This window comes from Mesocricetus auratus, unplaced genomic scaffold (assembly GCF_017639785.1).
Source record: "Mesocricetus auratus isolate SY011 unplaced genomic scaffold, BCM_Maur_2.0 Super-Scaffold_15014, whole genome shotgun sequence".
NCBI classification, from domain to species: domain Eukaryota; kingdom Metazoa; phylum Chordata; class Mammalia; order Rodentia; family Cricetidae; genus Mesocricetus; species Mesocricetus auratus.
The window spans coordinates 32,943,213-32,960,688 of NW_024429186.1; the positions used below are offsets into that span (position 1 = coordinate 32,943,213).

General features: G+C 53.6%; 1 protein-coding gene across 1 annotated transcript in view; it reads left to right on the forward strand.

The window, feature by feature from the left end:
- Positions 1–1,825: 1,825 nt before the first annotated feature.
- Positions 1,826–17,476, forward strand: part of Mideas (mitotic deacetylase associated SANT domain protein) — a 41,926-nt gene continuing 26,275 nt past the window's right edge. Inside the window, 1 exon segment of the mRNA XM_005086394.4 lies at positions 1,826–1,956. The gene's annotated coding sequence lies outside the window, so the exon portion shown is untranslated.

The window sequence follows — 17,476 nt, forward strand, 5'->3', positions numbered from 1 at the left end:
CTCTCTGATCTGTGTTCCCATCCGATGAATGAGAGTGTTAGACTACGCTCACACAGCTGTTCAGTGGCTGCATGGGGAGGCGTCCTGGCAGATGCTAAACTGGGACAGGGTGTCTGGACTCTTCTTTGTAGAAAGGGGTTCCCCAGGCTCCACAATCACAAAACCATGGATCTTAAACTGGAGGAGATTTTTAAGATGTCATCGGGTCTAGTCCCCTGACATGCTTGCTGGTACTTCGTAGCTAAAATTCTTTGGCCTGCCTGTCATGACTCCTCTGGGGGAAGGAGTGCCATCCAGGTGCAGATGCACACAGGTAGCAGTGAGGCCAGCAGAGAGGTGGAAGGGGGTGTCTGGGAAAGCCATGTCCTCTGTTGTCTGTGTCATCCACTCTCTAGGTAAGGTGAAGGCCCAGGCCCTGCAAGCTCAGGGCAAGAACGATTCTGCTGCCCTTCCACTTCTGAGACAGGAAGGGATGCACCTGACGCTTAGGATGGGTCGCAGGGGAAAGTGTCTCTCAGAACACAGTGTGCTCCTCAGTGGTTTTTCCTTCAAAGGAAAAACCTTCTGACTCATCTTAAGAAGCAACAACATCCAAACAGCAAAAGACATCTGACTTTCCCTCATCTCTGGAAGACCTCTTGAGTTTTCCCATCATTCATCAAACAGGAAGAGAGGCATCACAGGCTAGGACCAGAAAATTATGTCAGGGCCGTTTAAGGAAAGCAAGGGGGAGAAGGGCAGGGATGTGGCCTAGAGTCAACGCTGCCCAACTTAGGCCTGAGTTGTGAGAATTCAACCCAGGAGCTTTTCATCTCCTAAGCAATGGTCACATGAGTCCTTTATAGGGACAGGGCTGGTTTCTCTACAACCTTCAGACCATGGGCAGGCTGGTGCTTAGAAATCGAAACCCAGCAAGGCTGCTAATAAAGTGCCTCAGAGAGGATTGTGCATGCTTTACTGTCCCCAAAGCCACCGTTTTCTTTGTGGAGGAGAGCGACTTGTGCCCTCTCCACCATCACACACACACACACACACACACACACACACACACACACACACACACACACACACACACACACACACACACACACACTCTTTCCTGGCAGGCTGGATGGGTTTCCAAACATTTCGTCACTGTCTCCTCCTGACCTTGGTGTGCAAGAAACAAGCCGCGTGGCCTGTTGGTCACAGAAGAGCCATGGGGTGGGGGGGTGGGGGATGGGGGCGGCTCAGGCCTAGGCTTGGGGTGGAGGGTGGCCAAAGCCTCTGCAAGTGGAGGTGAGGTCTGCTGGAAATCCCCAACCCCGGCAGCCGCCCTGAGGTTTAAAGACGCCTCCCAGGCCTTATTTGGTCGCAGGAAGTGGGCGGCGCGGAGCTTGCAGGCGGAGAGGCCGCCCAGAGACAGTTGTGCTGATGAAGTGGTAGAGCTGGTTCCTGCTCGCCGCCGTGCCGCGCGCGCCGGCCAGCCACTGGGTGCTCGGCGCTCCCAGCCTCGAGTTGTGCAATCCTTTGTAGCACGCCAGCGAGTCCTCCTCCTTCGCTGTTGCCTCCCGCCCTCTCTCTCTCTCTCTCCCCTTTTTTTTTTCAAGCTGTGAGCTCAACCGATGAGTCAGAGTCGTGCAATCCTGACACTGCATCGCAGGACTGGGGGTGACACGCAGGGAGGGAGAGCGCTCTCGAGGCGGACTGTAAGGGCGCGAGGCGCGCCGAGGCTGCCGTGTCTCGATCAGTGGGTGACAGCACGCACGTCCCGCACGGGCCCTGCCAGCAAACTTCCCAGCTTCGGGAGGCGCGGGCTTGGCGAAAGCCTCGCGAACGCCGCGGGGAGGCGACGGCGCCTGTTTGTTTTTAAAATCCGGGAGTGCGTGCAGGCGGCTGGGCTCTTCGGAGGCGACCCGCGGCGGCGGCGGCGGCAGGAAGGGAGACTGCTGGGGCCGGAGGCCGAGCGGGAGCTGGGTAAGTGGTGTTGCTCGGGGGACGGCCGAGGCCTGCAGGCGGCACGGCCCGCGAGGAGACCCCGGGGCGACCGTGCAGGAGGTGGCTGCAGCTCTGCACACGCGGGGGTCCCCGGGGGCCAACTTCTGCGGCCTGCGGGGCGGCGGGAGCCTGTACGTGGGCCACCGTAGCCCTCCTCCGCCCGGCCCGCGCCCCGCAGCTGCGTGTGCAGCGCAGCCCCGCCGTGTTTGTGCAGCTACGCAGCTCGCCCGCGGCCGGCCCGCCCACCCAGGCGCGGCCCCGGCTGGAAAGCCCTCCCGAGCCTCTCCACACCCGTCACCGGCGGCTGGGGACTGCGGCTGCTGCTCCTGCGCGCGCGAGAGAAACGTGGTGACCGCAGGGACTCGCTGGCGGCACGGGCCGGGGAGGCGCGTCGAGAGGCTCGCGAGCTGCGAGAACTTGGAGCGGGCGCTGTGTCTGCGCGGGGACTCTGCGGGGACAGACCTCGGGGAGGGGGGGTGTTATGGGGACGGGGAACTGAGGCCAGGGCTGGAGAGGCCTAGGCTGGAGCTCGGAGAGAGCGCGGGCCGGACGACGAGCGTGGAGCCGCCTCACCCCGCATGCTGGTGCACCTCAGACCTGTCATCTGCCTCGCCCGCCCCCGCACGCCCGCGTCCGTGGCCGGGTCTTGTGTTCCATGGTGCTTGTCGTGAGCTTTGGAGCCCGGGTTCGACTGGGCCCTGCATATGGCGGGCTCGTTGGAGTTAATCATTCCCCCGCCTCACACGCGCACAATGAGGGGCATGCGGACCTCTGCTGCGCCCACCCCCCCAGGCCTTAAAAAAAACTTTGGGAAACTGAAGAACTTTGGGTACCCGGGGCTTCCAAGCCTCAGAACCAAGGCAGACCTGGAGGAGGCTTCTGGCATCCAAATGGGAGGCCACTGAGTGTTCCAAGCCATCTCTGGCCTGAGCTGCTAGAGAGAAGAAAGGGGAAGTTTCTTGCCTTGTTTTAAACTTTGTTGGCTACAACTTCGGCGGCTACTTCCTGTTTCCACTGTCCCTCTTCGGACCTGTTTGCTCAGGGGAGGCAGGATAGGGGAGCAGTGGCTCGTCTTTGAGGTTCTCGTGGCACGTGAGTGGAGAGGATCATGGTGCCTGGGGACGGGGGAAGAGGCTTCATCGAGCACTGGGAGCCTGGCCTGGAGGCCTGGGTTATCCTAACCCTGAAGTTTTAGACTAAGATGGTCTGGTGAAGATGGAATTGTATCTCAGGTGAGGGGGTGAAACCGTCGTTCTGAGACCAGAGGTAATCAGGGAAAGTATGCACCTTTAGCCTCAGAGAAATGCCCTCTTTCGGCCTGGCCTGGTCAGATGACTCCAGAACCCAAAGGGACAGACAATTCGGTTGAGAACTTCTGGGGCCTCTCTTCCCTGCTGCTCTGCAGGGTGTAAACATTCAATTACTGTGATAAACCATCTCATTGCACAGCCCTGGCCCAGTCTCCATTCTAATTGCATTGGCCTCTGGCTGGTTTCTCTGGTCTGGAGCTCCCAGGGGTCAAGGGGTGAAAAGAGTCTGGAGATTGTCCCCAGGTTTACAGTTTGCTCTGGGAAAGGCCTCTCGGCTGTCTTTGTGGCAGCCCCAAGCCCACAGTTCCAGAAAGAGTTCCTTGGAATGCCTGGAAGGATGAAAGTTTAACTTTTAAACATGGGATTTTAAAAATAGCCTTAGTTTTAAAATCCTGTGCTGCTGCTTTTAATAAGTGGAAGGGGGGGGGGGAACATGCAGTTGTATATGCATTTGAGGGCTGCCCATGGCTGCAGAACCTGGGGACAGTCTTGTCGGGTGGGTAAAAGATGGAGAGTCACCTGGCTAGTGAGCCAGGACCACAAACTTTTTTTTTTTTTTTTTTTTTTGGTTTCTCGAGACAGGGTTTCTCTGTATTATTTTAGAGGCTGTCCTGGAACTCGCTCTGTAGACCAGGCTGTCCTCGAACTCACAGAGATCCGCCTGCCTCTGCCTCCCGAGTGCTGGGATTAAAGGCGTGCACCACCGACGCCTGGCCGGACCACATATGTTTAGCCTTGATAGTATGCTATTCCAGAGAAAAGTTTGCTGATGCTGGGTGAGGACATGAGGAGCTGGGAGATGCTGCTTGTCCCTTTAGTCCTGTTTCACGTGTCACTGCTGAAGGCCTTCTTCTGAAATCCAACTGCTGCTGTATTTGCACATATAGATGGTATCAGAAACATAGGCTCTCTTTCATAGAGTTGATGTGAGGATTCTGAGTTAATACATGCAAAGCATTGAAAGCTTCTGCTGTTTCCACAATGCCTGGCATCTAGTAAGAGTTTAGTACCTGTTAGGTAATTGAGTGAGCCATCTCCACCTCCCCTCTCCCAAAAAAAGCACTTGCCAAGGTTAGTGGCACCCTCCTTTAGTCCCAGATACTCGGAAGGTGGGTGTGGGACAGTTGCGTGGGAGAATTGTTTGAGCTCGTGAATTCAAGGCCATCCTGGTTGGGCTATATGGGATTTGCTGTGGTTTTTTTTTTGTTTTTGTTTTTTCGAGACAGGGTTTCTCTGTGGCTTTGGAGGCTGTCCTGGAACTCACTTGGTAGTCCAGGCTGTTCTCGAACTCACAGGGGATTTGCTGTGTTAAAGGCCAGTGAGTCCTTCCCTTCCTGCAGGGACCACCTCACTGTATTGTTCATCTCAAGAGGACCAGTCCACCACAAGTGATACTGGTGTTTGGTTGGTACATCTTGTTCCTTGATGCCACTCTGCATTTAGCCTCAGGGAACCTGTGTTTCTGTCATCCTGACCCCACAGGGACCTCACAATGAGAGTTGTAGAACTTCCTGTTTGGAGATCTGCTAAACCGGCCATTTCATTTGGCTAGGACAGGTTGGCTCGCTTTGTGTGTGTGTGTGTGTGGGGGGGGTGTGTGTGTGTGTCTGTCTGTCTGTCTGTGTCTGTCTGTGTGGTGTATGTGTGGGGGAACTCTACTTTTTCCTGACTCATTGGAGACTGCAGGAAATGCAGCCAGTGGTGGCTTTTTGTTGGAGAAATTGCTTCTGCTCATCATAACTCCCTGAGTGGCTGGAGGAAACTGCACCCTGGACTGGGAATGCTGAAACTCCCAGTTCTTAGCAGGGAGACCTGCGTTTGCATTCGAAGCAGCATTCGGGACACTGAGACTGTGAGCTCATTTCATGAATCAGAAACATTACGGCATAACTTCTGTGTTGGAGGCTGCTCTTTGGAATCTAGATCACCCTCCTCCCACCCCTACCTCTTGCACACTTACTCGAGCTCTCACAGTCTTGGGAACTGTAACAGATGGGGGGGGCATCAATTCGAATTCCAGAGCCATCAAGCAAAGCTCGTCCGCGCCCACTTCTGCCTCCACAGTGCAGCACCATTCCTGGACGGTGTGTGGACCGTCGCCTGGCAGCGACTGAAGGGAGCCTGGTGGGTGTATGGGAATGGCCCCAGGCTTGGACTCTAGCTTTGCTGCTGCTTAATTTCCTGACCCTCAGTTTTCTCCTCTGTAAAATGGAGAGGAGAGTAGTACTTTGTACAGTGGCCATAAAGGTGGGACAGGATTACGCATGCAAATCGACGGGCTGATAGGAAGTAGGTCTGTAATAAATGCAAATCGACGGGCTGATAGGAAGTAGGTCTGTAATAAATGCTAGTTGTCCGTTCACTAGGGGCAGGTCCAGCTCCTGTTTGGGGAGGAGGAGGAAATGAAGGATGTTCTGCTTGTGGTGGGAAAGCAGTGTGGGGGCCGCTGTAGCTTGCTCAAATGAAGTTTGCTTTCTAACTCCTTGGGTTACAAGTGGTTTACTTCAGGCTGCCCAGGTCCATGCTGTTACAAGAGACTGTCCCTGGAGAAGAGAGTTAAGAGCTTGGTTTCCCAGAGGTCACCTTGTGCTCTGGGGAACTTACCCTCCCAGGCCTCGGGCTGAACGGCTCACCTGGGTGGGCATAGGTGCTTTGCAGCCTAGGACAAGGTACTTAGGGTTTTTTCCCTTGCCCGTTTGGGTGGAGTTGAGGTGGGAGTTGTCCCACTCAAGCGCCTCTTGGCCCTTCCCCTCCCGAAGCAGGAGCAAGGATGAGAAGTACCGGAATAGCCTATAGGAAGGAGTCAGCAAAGCTGAGGTTTTGTTGGGTGGGGAGGGGTCTCCCTGCCAGAGCCTTTTGCTGGTGGGCGAGTGGGGAGGCTGGTAGAGAGATCCGGGGTGTCTGATCCCTCTCTTCCCTGGCAGCCGTTGCTCTTCTCCCCTGGAATGGCGCCTCATACTGTGGCCAGCCAGGGAAGGTGCTCCTTGCTCCCTTCGCCTTTCTCGAAACCACAGGGAGCTTGTGGCTGAGGGTGCTTTTTCCAGGCTTAGCTTCTTCCTCCAAGTTTCAGGAAGGGGGGGAGGGGAACAGCCTGGGTGAGGTCTGCTCACCCAAGCTGGAAGGGAGGGCGGTCCTGCCGGCGTGCAGCCAGCCCGGGATTCCCTGAGGCCATCCTGATTCCTAGGGAAGATGGACTCCAGAGTAGAAAGAATGCGGTAAGGGGATTCGGGCTTTGGCATTTCCCATGTTGGGTAGATAGAAGCCCTAAGTCCAGCCCACTGTTGCCAAAACTTGCCAGTTGGGAAGGGAAGGCCACTGGAGTGCAGACAGAGGCCTGTGCTGCCCAGGTGGGCCTGGGCTTCAAACTCCTCCCAGCAAACTCTCCCTCCCAGCCTGGGGCAGCTCCCGGGGCAAACACCTGTGTCCTCACATGACCTCACTGGGTCTGAGGCCTCAGTTGGTCTTAGTTCATAATCCTGGGCTCCTCTAGCTTGGGGGAGTTATCCCAGAGCGGGAAACACTTGGGGGCATCTAGCTAAACTTCTTCTTTACCACATAGGGAGGCCATTGGGGTTGCCAGTTCCCATTTCACCTTGGGAGAGTGGGAAGGGGGATGTGCTTACATCCGGTGTCACCCTCAGGGTCACTGTCCTCCCAGTTTGAAAGTTGGAACGGCTGACTGCAGTGCAGGAAGAACACAGAGGAATAGTGTCTCAGCTCCTGGGTGTGGCTGGGACTTCTCAGGGCTCCATAGATGTGCGTGCGTGCGTGCGTGCGTGCGTGCGTGCGTGCGTGCGTGCGTGTGTGTGTGTGTGTGTGTGTGTGTGTGTGTGTGTGTGTGTGTGGTCGTAGAGCTGGATCTAAGGGAAAGCAGAAGTACCCAGACTACACAGTGCACACACAGTGACAGCTAGGAGGGGAAGAAAGGGGGTAAAGGCCGTTCCACACGGCTGCTGTGTGCCTTCCGTCACCGCTGCACGCTTGCACACTTGGGAGTAAACAGCACTCCCACATTTCCAGCAGTGGCCTGTCTTTGCCGGCTCTGGACAGAAGTGCCAAAAATAAGCAGGCGGGCACTTCCACTTGTGGCACACTCACCGCCATGGCTTCCGAGCAGGCTTGCTTGCGTTCTAGAGCAGACTTAACATCGCCGTCCCTGGTCTTCCTTCCTGTGGCCGCCCTTGCCTAGCCTCTCTCAGGCCTGGCGCCTTCCCTCCGAAAGCTGAGCCCAGGAGGGTGACCACCCATCCCGGTGGGCCTGCAACCCCCGCCAGTGTTCTCTGGGAAATACTTTTGTCCCACTGTGCCCCCGTAGGCTCTGCCGGCACAGTTGAGTCTCGAGGAGGAGGCCTGTGGTGTGTGGGCTCTGGAATTCTTGCCAGCCCTCTCTCCTGAATCTGTTGACCAGATGTCTTACACGTCTGCAGAGCTCACCACTGTTGCTGGGACTCCTTGTCTCCTTGGCCTGCCCGGCCTGCCCAGAGCTGCTGTCAGCCAGCTGTGAAGGTGAGAGAGGCCAGCCATTCACTTCTCCCGGGCCCAGCAAAAGGGGGAAGGAAATAGCATTTATCGAGGTCTCGCTTTGTGCAGGCGCTTCATCTCTGTGCTCCCTTGTCTAATCACACAGTAGCGTGAGCACTGTTGTGCCCGCTGACTGATAAGGAGGCTTACAAAGGAGAGGCTGCACACTGCACCCTGTCCAGCCTTCTTACCACATAGCCTACTCTTCTTGTGACTGTTTTCATATGCACGGGAACAGCACTTCACCCATGGAATGCAGGGAGATGGTAAGAATTAGGGCAGGGCTGGACTGATTGGTAGGGAAGATATTTGGGCTTGAGGAGGGCTGGAAAGATCCCTCTGTGCCTCCCTCCCCATTCTTCACAGGGCAACCAGAAGCCCAGTTTGGAGCTTGGGTCTAAGGCTTGCGGAGCCATTCATACATGCTTGTGGGGCCATTCATACATGCTGTGGGACCATTCATACATGCTTGGGAGCGGGGTGTTGAGGCTTAATTTAGGCCTTCCAGAAGTCTTCTTTCTCAAATATACCCCAGCCTCTACAGTCCTAAGAAAAGTTCTGGAGACCACAGACCAGGGGTTAGGTGGGATCTTGGGTCTTCCTGACTGCTGGGTTTGACCCTAGAGCCTATCATTCCTGTTGGCTTGGCCCAGGTCCCAGGGTGCCTGGTTGATGTGTACTTGGGGCTTAGGCTGAATGTTCTGCGGATGCCTGGTGTGGCATGCCAAAGGCCTCTGGGTGTATTTCAGGAACAATAAAGAATAAATCAACAGAGGAGAAAAGGGCTTATAGCAGCTGCTCAGAGACGGGAGAAATGCAGGGAATGTGCCAGCATTTGGCAGAGGTCCTGCGTCTTGACCAGGCCTGAGAAAGGGTGATGCTGACAAGATGCTTGGGTAAGGAAGATGGGCATCTCTGCACCTACCGTGCAGCCCTCTGATAGGTTCCAGGCAGCCAGGCTGTGAATCCTGATTTCCTAGCAGCCAGTTTCTGTGCTTCCTGGTCACTGGGAGGATCAGGGAACACATTCACTTTCACACCAAGCCTGGTAACTAGAGCTGGCTGACAGGAAAACCTGGGAGGTGGAAGCTTAGGACCCATACATCAGACTCCCAGCTTCACCCCCCCAAAGCTGAGAGAGATGAGCCAAACAGTCATTGAGGACCTGGTCTGAAGGGTGCCGTGGTGGTTTGAATAAGAACGCCCTCCCCTGGCCGGGCGGTGGTGGCGCACGCCTTTAATCCCAGCACTCGGGAGGCAGAGGCAGGCAGATCTCTGTGAGTTCGAGACCAGCCTGGTCTACAGAGCGAGTTCCAGGACAGCCTCCAAAGCCACAGAGAAACCCTGTCTTGAAAAACCAAAAAAAAAAAGAATGCCGTCCCCTACCCAAGGTTCGTCTATTTGAATGCTTCCTCACCTGGGAGTGGCACTATTTGAGAAGGATTAGGAGGTGTGGCCTTTTAGAGGAAGTGTGCCACTGGAAGTCTTTGAGGTTTCAAAAGCTCAAGCCAGGCCCGTTGTCTCTTTCTTCCTCCTGCCTGTGGGTCTGGATGTAGAACTCTCAGCTACTTCTTCGTTAAGCACCATGTCTGCCTGAATTATGACATCCTCCCCTACATGCTAATAAGGGACTAACCCTCTGAAACTGTAAGCAAGGCCAATAAAATGCTTTCTCTGATAAGAGTTGCTTTGGTCATGGTGTCTCTTCATAGCAATAGACCGTGACTGAGTCAGGTACCAAATGTGTGGCCACCCGCTTGGCAGTTCTCGTCACAGCTCTACTGAAGTAGTCGCCTGTGTGTCCTTGGGACAAGTGACCATGGGTTCATGGTCAGTTTACTTTGTCTCATCGGTCATGAATATGGTTACTAATCTCCCTTTCCCTTGTTTCACATGTGCCATGAACAGCTTTTATTTAAAAATTCAAGTTCTCAGAAGAAGCCATAGAACCCCATGCAGAGATGTGATTGCCTGTGGCTGGGTCTGGTGCTCATTTCCTGGGTACTAGGGACCATAGGTGCTCAAAGGAACTTGGGCATGGAACTGATTGGGGTACCAGGAGAGGGCATTTGGGGTATCTGAAGGCCTGGGGAGAGCAGGCTTTATTTTGAAGTCACTTGTGGATGCAGTGCTGGAGAATATGGGAATCGTGTGACTTCTGGAAGGAAATGACACACATCTCCTGTAGGATCCCAGGCATGGGAGTCACCGTAGCCTCTTCAGAGCTACTCACCCACTGGGCCTTTCCTAGCCAGCCATACTTCTGGAACAGCTGGGTGGTTTTCCTAGTCTCCAGGATGTTTCTATTCACTTAGTGTTGCTGTAATCAGTTTCAGAACGGCTCTGTGGCATCCAAAGGAGAGGCCAGGTCTGAGACTCAAGGATAAAGTTTGCAGAAAGAGTTATTGAGATAGGCAATCCCAGCTCCAGTCCTGGAGTTGCTGCTGTGCCCTTCTGACCTTTGACCCCTTGGAATTTTTCAGGTTTGTTGCTGGAAAAGAGGGAGAGGATTGCTTGAGGATTAAATAGTTCCTAGTGCCATGCTTGCACGGCAGCTCCCTGAAGCTACAATGTTGAAGCTGTACTTGTGTAGTGGTACGATTAACCTTGGTCCCAGGTTTCCTCGGAGTCTTGCCAAGAGAGCTGGGGCCTTCTTAAGTGGAGGCATGAAGTATTGTTTTTTAAGTCCTTAATCTTGGAACTCTGCTGTACTCCTGGCTGTATGTTCTAAGACAAATTTATTTCTTTCTCTGGATTACTGTGCTGAATGAGGAGTTAGGGTGTGTGAACATGGACATCCCTTGATATTTGGAATCTGTTCAGCTTTCCTAGCTGAGCTCTGCTTTGAGTTGGCTCTGGAGAGAGGCCCAAGCCACCTTGATGTGATTGCCTTTACCTGACCGAAATCCTGCTGACCCTCAGCTTCCAGCCTACCTCTGCGGGATCCTCTCTCCCCACTCTCTGGGTTCTCCCGACTTTCAGGAGCTTTTTTATCAGCACCCCCAATAGGGACCTACTTCTAGAAGATTTGGATCGTTTCTTGAGAAGAGTGTGATATACCACACCCTGGTTGAAAATGTTGCCCAGGAAGAGCATCCTTGGGATGGGGTAGGAGGAAAGCAGAGGCCAAGCTGGGAATTACAGGTATGGGATGGTGGGAAGAGGAGGGACCTTGCAGGCAGACAGCATTTGGGTCTTGCTTCTGCAACATTGACAGCGGACTCTGAGCTTCCCTCCATTGAAAGGACGGGATCTGTCCTTGTATGGTCTGCAAGGATGGATGGTCATGAATCAGGGTTTGCCCAGCACCTGGCTCAGGTGTCCTGTAAATGTTAGCTCCTGTCTTTTGGGAAGGAAGTGGATTTAGGACATTCTGTAGGCTGGCCACAGAGTGGCCATTTCTCCAGGGAAGAGGAGAGCTGCAAGATGACCTATCATAATTAATGCAAGGTCTGCTTCATTCCGAAGCTATTTATTTATTTAAGACAGGGTCTCACTGTGTATCTCTGGCTGGTCTAGAACTCACAGAGATCCCCCTTCCTCTCTCCTGAGTACTGGGATTAAAGGTGTGTGCCACCATGCCTGGCTTTGTGCCAGAATCCATGTGTCAGGTGTGAGGAATGGGAAGAAGATACCTTCGTGCTTGCAGATGTTCAAGACCCACCATGCATGGAGAGCATGGGCTGAGGAGGAAGTGGCCTTTACAAACAGGAGAGCATGAACAGGCCTCTGAACCTTTGTTTTCTATACATTTCTCAAATGCACTTTTGCTTTTAGATTTTAGCTCATTTTGATCAAAGAACATATTTTGTATAATTTCAGTCCTTTTCTCTCTCTCTCTCTCTCTCTCTCTCTCTCTCTCTCTCTCTCTCTCTCTCTCTCTCTCTCTCTCTCTCTCCTTCTTCCTTTCTTTTTCTTGTTTTGTTTTTTGAGACAGGGCTTCTCTGGGTAACAACTCTGGCTGTCCTGGAACTCACTCTGTAGACCAGGCTGACCTCGAAGTCACAGAGATCCTCCAGCCTCTGCCTGCAAGCCTCAGGGGTCCTCTGTCTCTGTCTGGGTTACAGGTGTGTGCTGCTGTGTTCGGCTTTTTATGTGGGTGCTGGAGATCTGAACTCAGGTCCTCAAGCCTATAGCAAACACTACTGAGTGGGCCATCTTCCTGGCACTTCTTTCTTTGGGGTTGGAATGGGGCTGAGACAGAGTCTCACAGTGTAGCCTTGGATGGCCTGGAACTGTATGGGGCTGAGGCAGAGTCTTACAATGTAGCCTTGGATGGCCTGAAACTGGTTATACAGAGCAGGGTGGCCTCAAGTTCTTTGAGATCCTCATGCCTTTGCCTCTCAGAGTGCTACTGTCTTTCCATTCTGTATTTTCAAATTATTTAAGTCTGGTAATAGAAAGAATATCTTGTAAACCTTTAAGAAATTCTGCCAACCACTGCCTTTTTTTTTAAGCACTGCTTTAAATCGGAGCCTGTAACACATTGACATTTTAAATAGTTGTTAAGGTAGGAATTATGTCTCTTTTTTGCCATTTCATTGTTATATCTTGTTCTATATTTTCCTCATTACTGACTTTTTTGTTTTACTTTTTTTTTTTTTTGAGTATTCCATTCCTGGCCTGTAAAATTAAAAAAAAAAATGAGATGCTGCCCACACCTTAAGAGGTCCATAAACATGGGCACCAATTGGACCTTGGGCTCTTTAAGAGTCACGGTCATCCTAGGGTTTGCTAAGCAAAGTCCACCCGGGGCTCTTTGGGACCCTTGTGTCTTTTACACTGAAACTACTCTGGCAGTGACGGTCTTTAGGGAACGTCACCACACCAGGCCCTGACTCGCCATCTCTTCCCCCCCAGAACTTGACACTGTTTGGGCTCTTTATGAAGAACTGCGGGTTTCCTCCCAGGGTGGATTTGAGGGTCACTGCAGGATGCGGACAGCTGCAGAGCATGATGGTGTGGGCAGCTATATGATCTGGAGTCAGAAGCCTGGTTCCTCACACGCACGGGAAAGCTACTTTTCAGAGTCATCCTCTCCTTGTGCCTCAGTTGGCAAGTAGTGTTTATACAAGTAAGCAGTGCTTGCACACCTTGGGCACGCACGGAGTGCTAGTATCTTGCACACCTTGGGCACGCACGGAGTGCTAGTATCTTGGGGCCGATGCTTGTTCCATGTCTTCCCGTGTCCTGTCTGTAGCCCATAAGTTCCTCAGATGCAGAAACCAGGAAGTGGAAATGGTCAGACCAGAGACTGTTCCCTGACGAGCCATCCACTCCTCTGTTGTCTGCTTCTAACCCCATGAAGAGTCAGTAGGGGTGATGACAATATGTGCTGGAGACAGACAGGAGAGCTGACTGTCTAGAGGCTCAAAGAGGGAACTCCCTGCGGGCCACCTGTCCCTTGGGTTTATCCCTAGCCCTGCCTCTCCCCTGCACTGTGGCTGATGTGTGTTCCTGGGTCTTTTTCTGTCCACTTCACTAGAAGCTCCACTGTGTCTCCCGAGAGCCTGGCATGCAGCCAGTGCCGTCAAATGCCCGGCGAGTGGATGAAGGGGCCCAGGCAGACCTGCACAGCTGCAGCAGGGTGTGCACTGGGGAGGAGGCAGGGCAGGCGGTGGTAAGCAAGGCCCCTGTGACTGGCCTCCTCTGTGTCTTGGCTCACGGCCGAGGTTGGCACCGGGGCACTCGGGCAGCCTCTGGTGTTGTGAGGGAGGGCATGGCCGCAGTGCTGTCTCTCTCTGGGGCTGAGGGAGCACGGCCACTTGTGAGTGTGGAGGTCAGTGCTGGGTGTCTCCCCCGTTCATATCTACCTGTTTTGAGTCAGATGGCTTAATTGAACTTGGAGCCTGAGAATTGGCTAGACTGGCTGGCGGGCTGGCAAGCCCCAGGAGTCCTCCTGTCTCCACCTCCCCGTACTGGGATTAAGGGTGCCCTGTCATGCCCAGCTTCTGATATGGGCTCTGGGGATCCGAGTGGAGATACTCCTACTTGAGCAGCAAGCATTTTTACTGAGCCACCAGCCCAGCCTTATCTTTTCTTAGAGAGTGTGTCACTCACTGTCAGTGTCACCCTTTTCCTTCTGGACCTTGAGTTCTTTGAGAAGGGTTTCCTAGACAAGGTGGTAACCCTTGTCTAGTAAGGCAAGAGGCCAGTCAGTCCCTCAGTGGGGGCTATGTAGTCTGGATGCTTGGTCCTCTGCTGGGCCCCAATAGCACTTCTCTGTGCATGACCCCCCCCCCATGAAAGGGAATTAGTTATCCTGGCCCCCGATGGTGTTTGTGGGGCAATGGGAGAGGGAGGCAATTAAGGTTGTTGCTTAGGCTGGAACCCTGAGTGTCTTATCAGGTCGAGGATTCCCCTTTCACATATCCTTTAAAAGCAACTCAACTGTTGGCCTTTCTTTGCTATCAAAGCTCATACTGTATTCAGCTTGAACCTTGGCCAAGATTTTGAGCCTGGCCAGCTTCGGAACTGAGACCCTGGAGACTCCCTCCCCAGTCTGTCAACCTAGGTTCTGCATCTCTGAGCTGAAGTTCTGTCTGGGGAAAGGGTGATCCAGGGACTCTGATGGGCAATGGGTCAGTCACAGACGCCCTGCCTGCTCTGCTCTCCCTGCTCTCTGGAGGCTGTGACAGGCAGCCCAAAACCTTACACATCAAAGCCTCTTTTCTCACCGGCTTGCAACTCCTTGAGAACAGAGCTTCTGTATCCAGTGGTCTGGAGAAATTGGGTTCTTTGACCTGAGTGTGAACTTCTTGTTGCAGTGGAAATGATAGATACTTTGTGTCTAGAGGGAAGGTTTATCCAAGACTTCACAACTCTGCCTGCCTCAAGATGGCATTTTCAGAACACTTACCCAGCCTGGATGTAGCCAGAGACCTCAGTTATCTGAGAAAGGGCCATTCAGGAAGTGAACCTGGACTAGGGGGCCAGCTAGGCCATGCTGGGTCCCTTGGCATGGTTTTTTAATGTTTTAGACAGATCTAGTGTCTTGAGACCCAGCCAAACCATGTCAGGGCATGAGGTAAACAGACTTAAGGGCCTGTGTTCCTGGCCATGGCCCAGGCAGGGGTGAGAAGCCTTGGGGGCAGGCGAGCTGGTACTTTTCCAGGTGGCTTGCATGTAGTATGGGACAGTGAATGATGGTCCAGGAGCAAATGACTCATGGGCCCGACACTGGAGATGGACTTGTGTTCAACTTTGTTCGAGAGGACGTGCACTCTGTGTGTGTTGTCAGGAGAGCTAACGTGGGCCCTTTCTATCGTGGGCTCTTTCTGTCGCCTCAGCAGCCCTGGGAGCTCTGCTGCCTATCAGGGAGATAAACTGGCCTCAGTCTAGGCAGGATCCCAGTCTGGATACCTGGCTGTGAGCATTTTTGCTTGGGTAAGTTCTAAAGTGCAAATCCTGGAAGCAGTCTTGGACATCCCACTAGGCAGTTCCAGATCGAGTGTCAAGGCCCAAGGGTGTGCACCAGCGATGAGGAACCAGACACACAGGTGTGTGGTGGGATCAGGCAAGTGATGAGCTCGCTGCTGTCTCTGTCCCTCTTCCAGGCTTGTCAGAGAGCTTCCCAGAGGAGCAGTGGCTATAGGATGAGAGGGAGGGTCATGGTCAGATGCAAAGGGTGGACATGAAGGACATGGCCTAATCAGAGACCTGGAGGCTCAGCGGAAGAGTAGGTTGACGAGCCTGACCTTATCCTTCATGCAAGAAGTGCTAAGAGAGACAGTCTGGGGACTTTGGGACAGGGTAGGTAGCTCAGACTTTGCCCAGGGCAGCCTGTTCAGAGCTCAGAGATATGGCTTGCTTGGAGATCAGGGTCTTGTAGAGTACCCCGTTTGTGTTTTACTTGGTGGGAGACCCCAAGCTCTGAGTATCCCTGTTTCCTTGAGCTGGACTTGTAGGACTTGGACCTGGGGGTGGCAGCACATATCTGTAATGTCAGTTCTCAGGTGGCTGAGATAAGAGGGTATAGACTTCAAGACTGGCCCCAGCTTCATAGTAAGACTCTGCCTCAAAGTGAATCGTTTGGAGTAGGAACTTTTAGCCCCCCCTAACAGCTAGGAGGACTTTCTAGCTGGCTCTTGTCTTCATTTTGGAGTTGAGCCCCTGGATCAAGCTGGGTGCCTCCTCCCTGGTCTCTGTGACTCACTGCAGTCTTGTGTCTCAGATGAACAATGCATGGCCCAGGTGACTGATGAGTGAGTGGCCCAATCCTCTCTCAGTGGCCATAATGGGTCCTTCTCCCCTGCGTGGAAGGGACAAGTAGACTGTTGTGGATGGCCCAGTCACAGTTGGGCATTCAGGAGGGCTGCTATGCCACTTGAGGGGCCATCATCTCTTTAGAGTGTAGCCATTAGCACAGAGCTCCCAAGGACATTCTAGAACTGTCTTATGTGTCTGTGAAACCCATATGTGGGATCAGCACTGCTTTCTTCTTCTTGGTGCACCCTGCCTCCCCCCACTCCCCCCTGTAGAAAGTGCTTTTCATCATAGATCTTTCTGAGAGCCTCACTGGGCCTAGGCCACTGACGGTGACACTGGCTTTGTTTCCAGCCTAGGGTAGACCTGCTGCTCTCCGGTCAGATTGGTTGCAGCAGAGAGGCCCCTAGAGGATGGGACCGGAGAAGGGAGCGTGACAGGCAGTCACACAGACTGACTGTGGTTGCCGTGTGTGGGCCCCTTGGCCGCTGCTGGTTTCCTTCTGCCGATCTTGCATCCCTCGTCAGAGGCCCTGCAGCTGGTCCCAGGGGTGGCCCGCCGGAAGGGCTTCCTCCTTACACCCTCTTCTTGGACCTTGGGGATTTGGTCCATTGACTGGCAGCCTTTGGAGAAGGTGGTTTCCTTCTTCCTCGCTTCGAGGAAGGTCAGGCTGACTGACGTACACCTGAGGGCTGAGGAGAGAGGGTGTGACGGGAAAAACAGAGGAAGTGGCTCAGGCCTGTTCCAATCGCAAGGGTGGGAGGTGCCAGGGTACTCTGAGAGCCCCACAGCAACCAAGACTGAGCTGGGGCGAGAGGGGCCAGTGTGGGGGAACCCAGGCATGGCGTAGCCAGCGCCGTGACTCCTGCAACTGACCTTACACCTGCTGCTCTTTGTGGTGAGGCCCCTTCCCTGCCCCTCTTACGACTGAGGGTCTCAGTTATGTTTGCAGAACTCAAATAGGAGGAGGAGGGGAGTGTCTGGAACTAGTGAAGAGGCTGTCTGTGTCCAGCAAGCCCTTGCTGTTGGCCCAAAGAAAAGTGAACACAGAGTGGTGTGTGTTGAGTCTGACATGCCTGACTTCAGGTCCTGGTGACATGATCATGTGTGACCATAGGCAAATTACCTTGTTCCTGTAAGCCTTCCCCAGCTTACCTACAAAATGGGAGTTAAAAATATCCATGCTTGATAACAGGAATTTTACAAAATACAAAGTTCTTTGGACCCTCCTGGCGCAGGCAGGCCGAATTATTACCGTTGGGGCTGCTTAGAGTGTGGCTGCCTAGGTGGCCCTTCCTAGTCCCCATAGGTCCCAAGCACCCTGTTCCCTTGGGCCTGTGTGTTTGTGGCCTGCTTGCAGTGCAGGAAGGGCAAAGAGGTGGAGATCTCTGCAGCAAGAACTCCTGGGTGATTCTTCCCCTCCCCCATGTTTCTAAGGAAGTCGTCTCTCCTGTTGTGGTGTG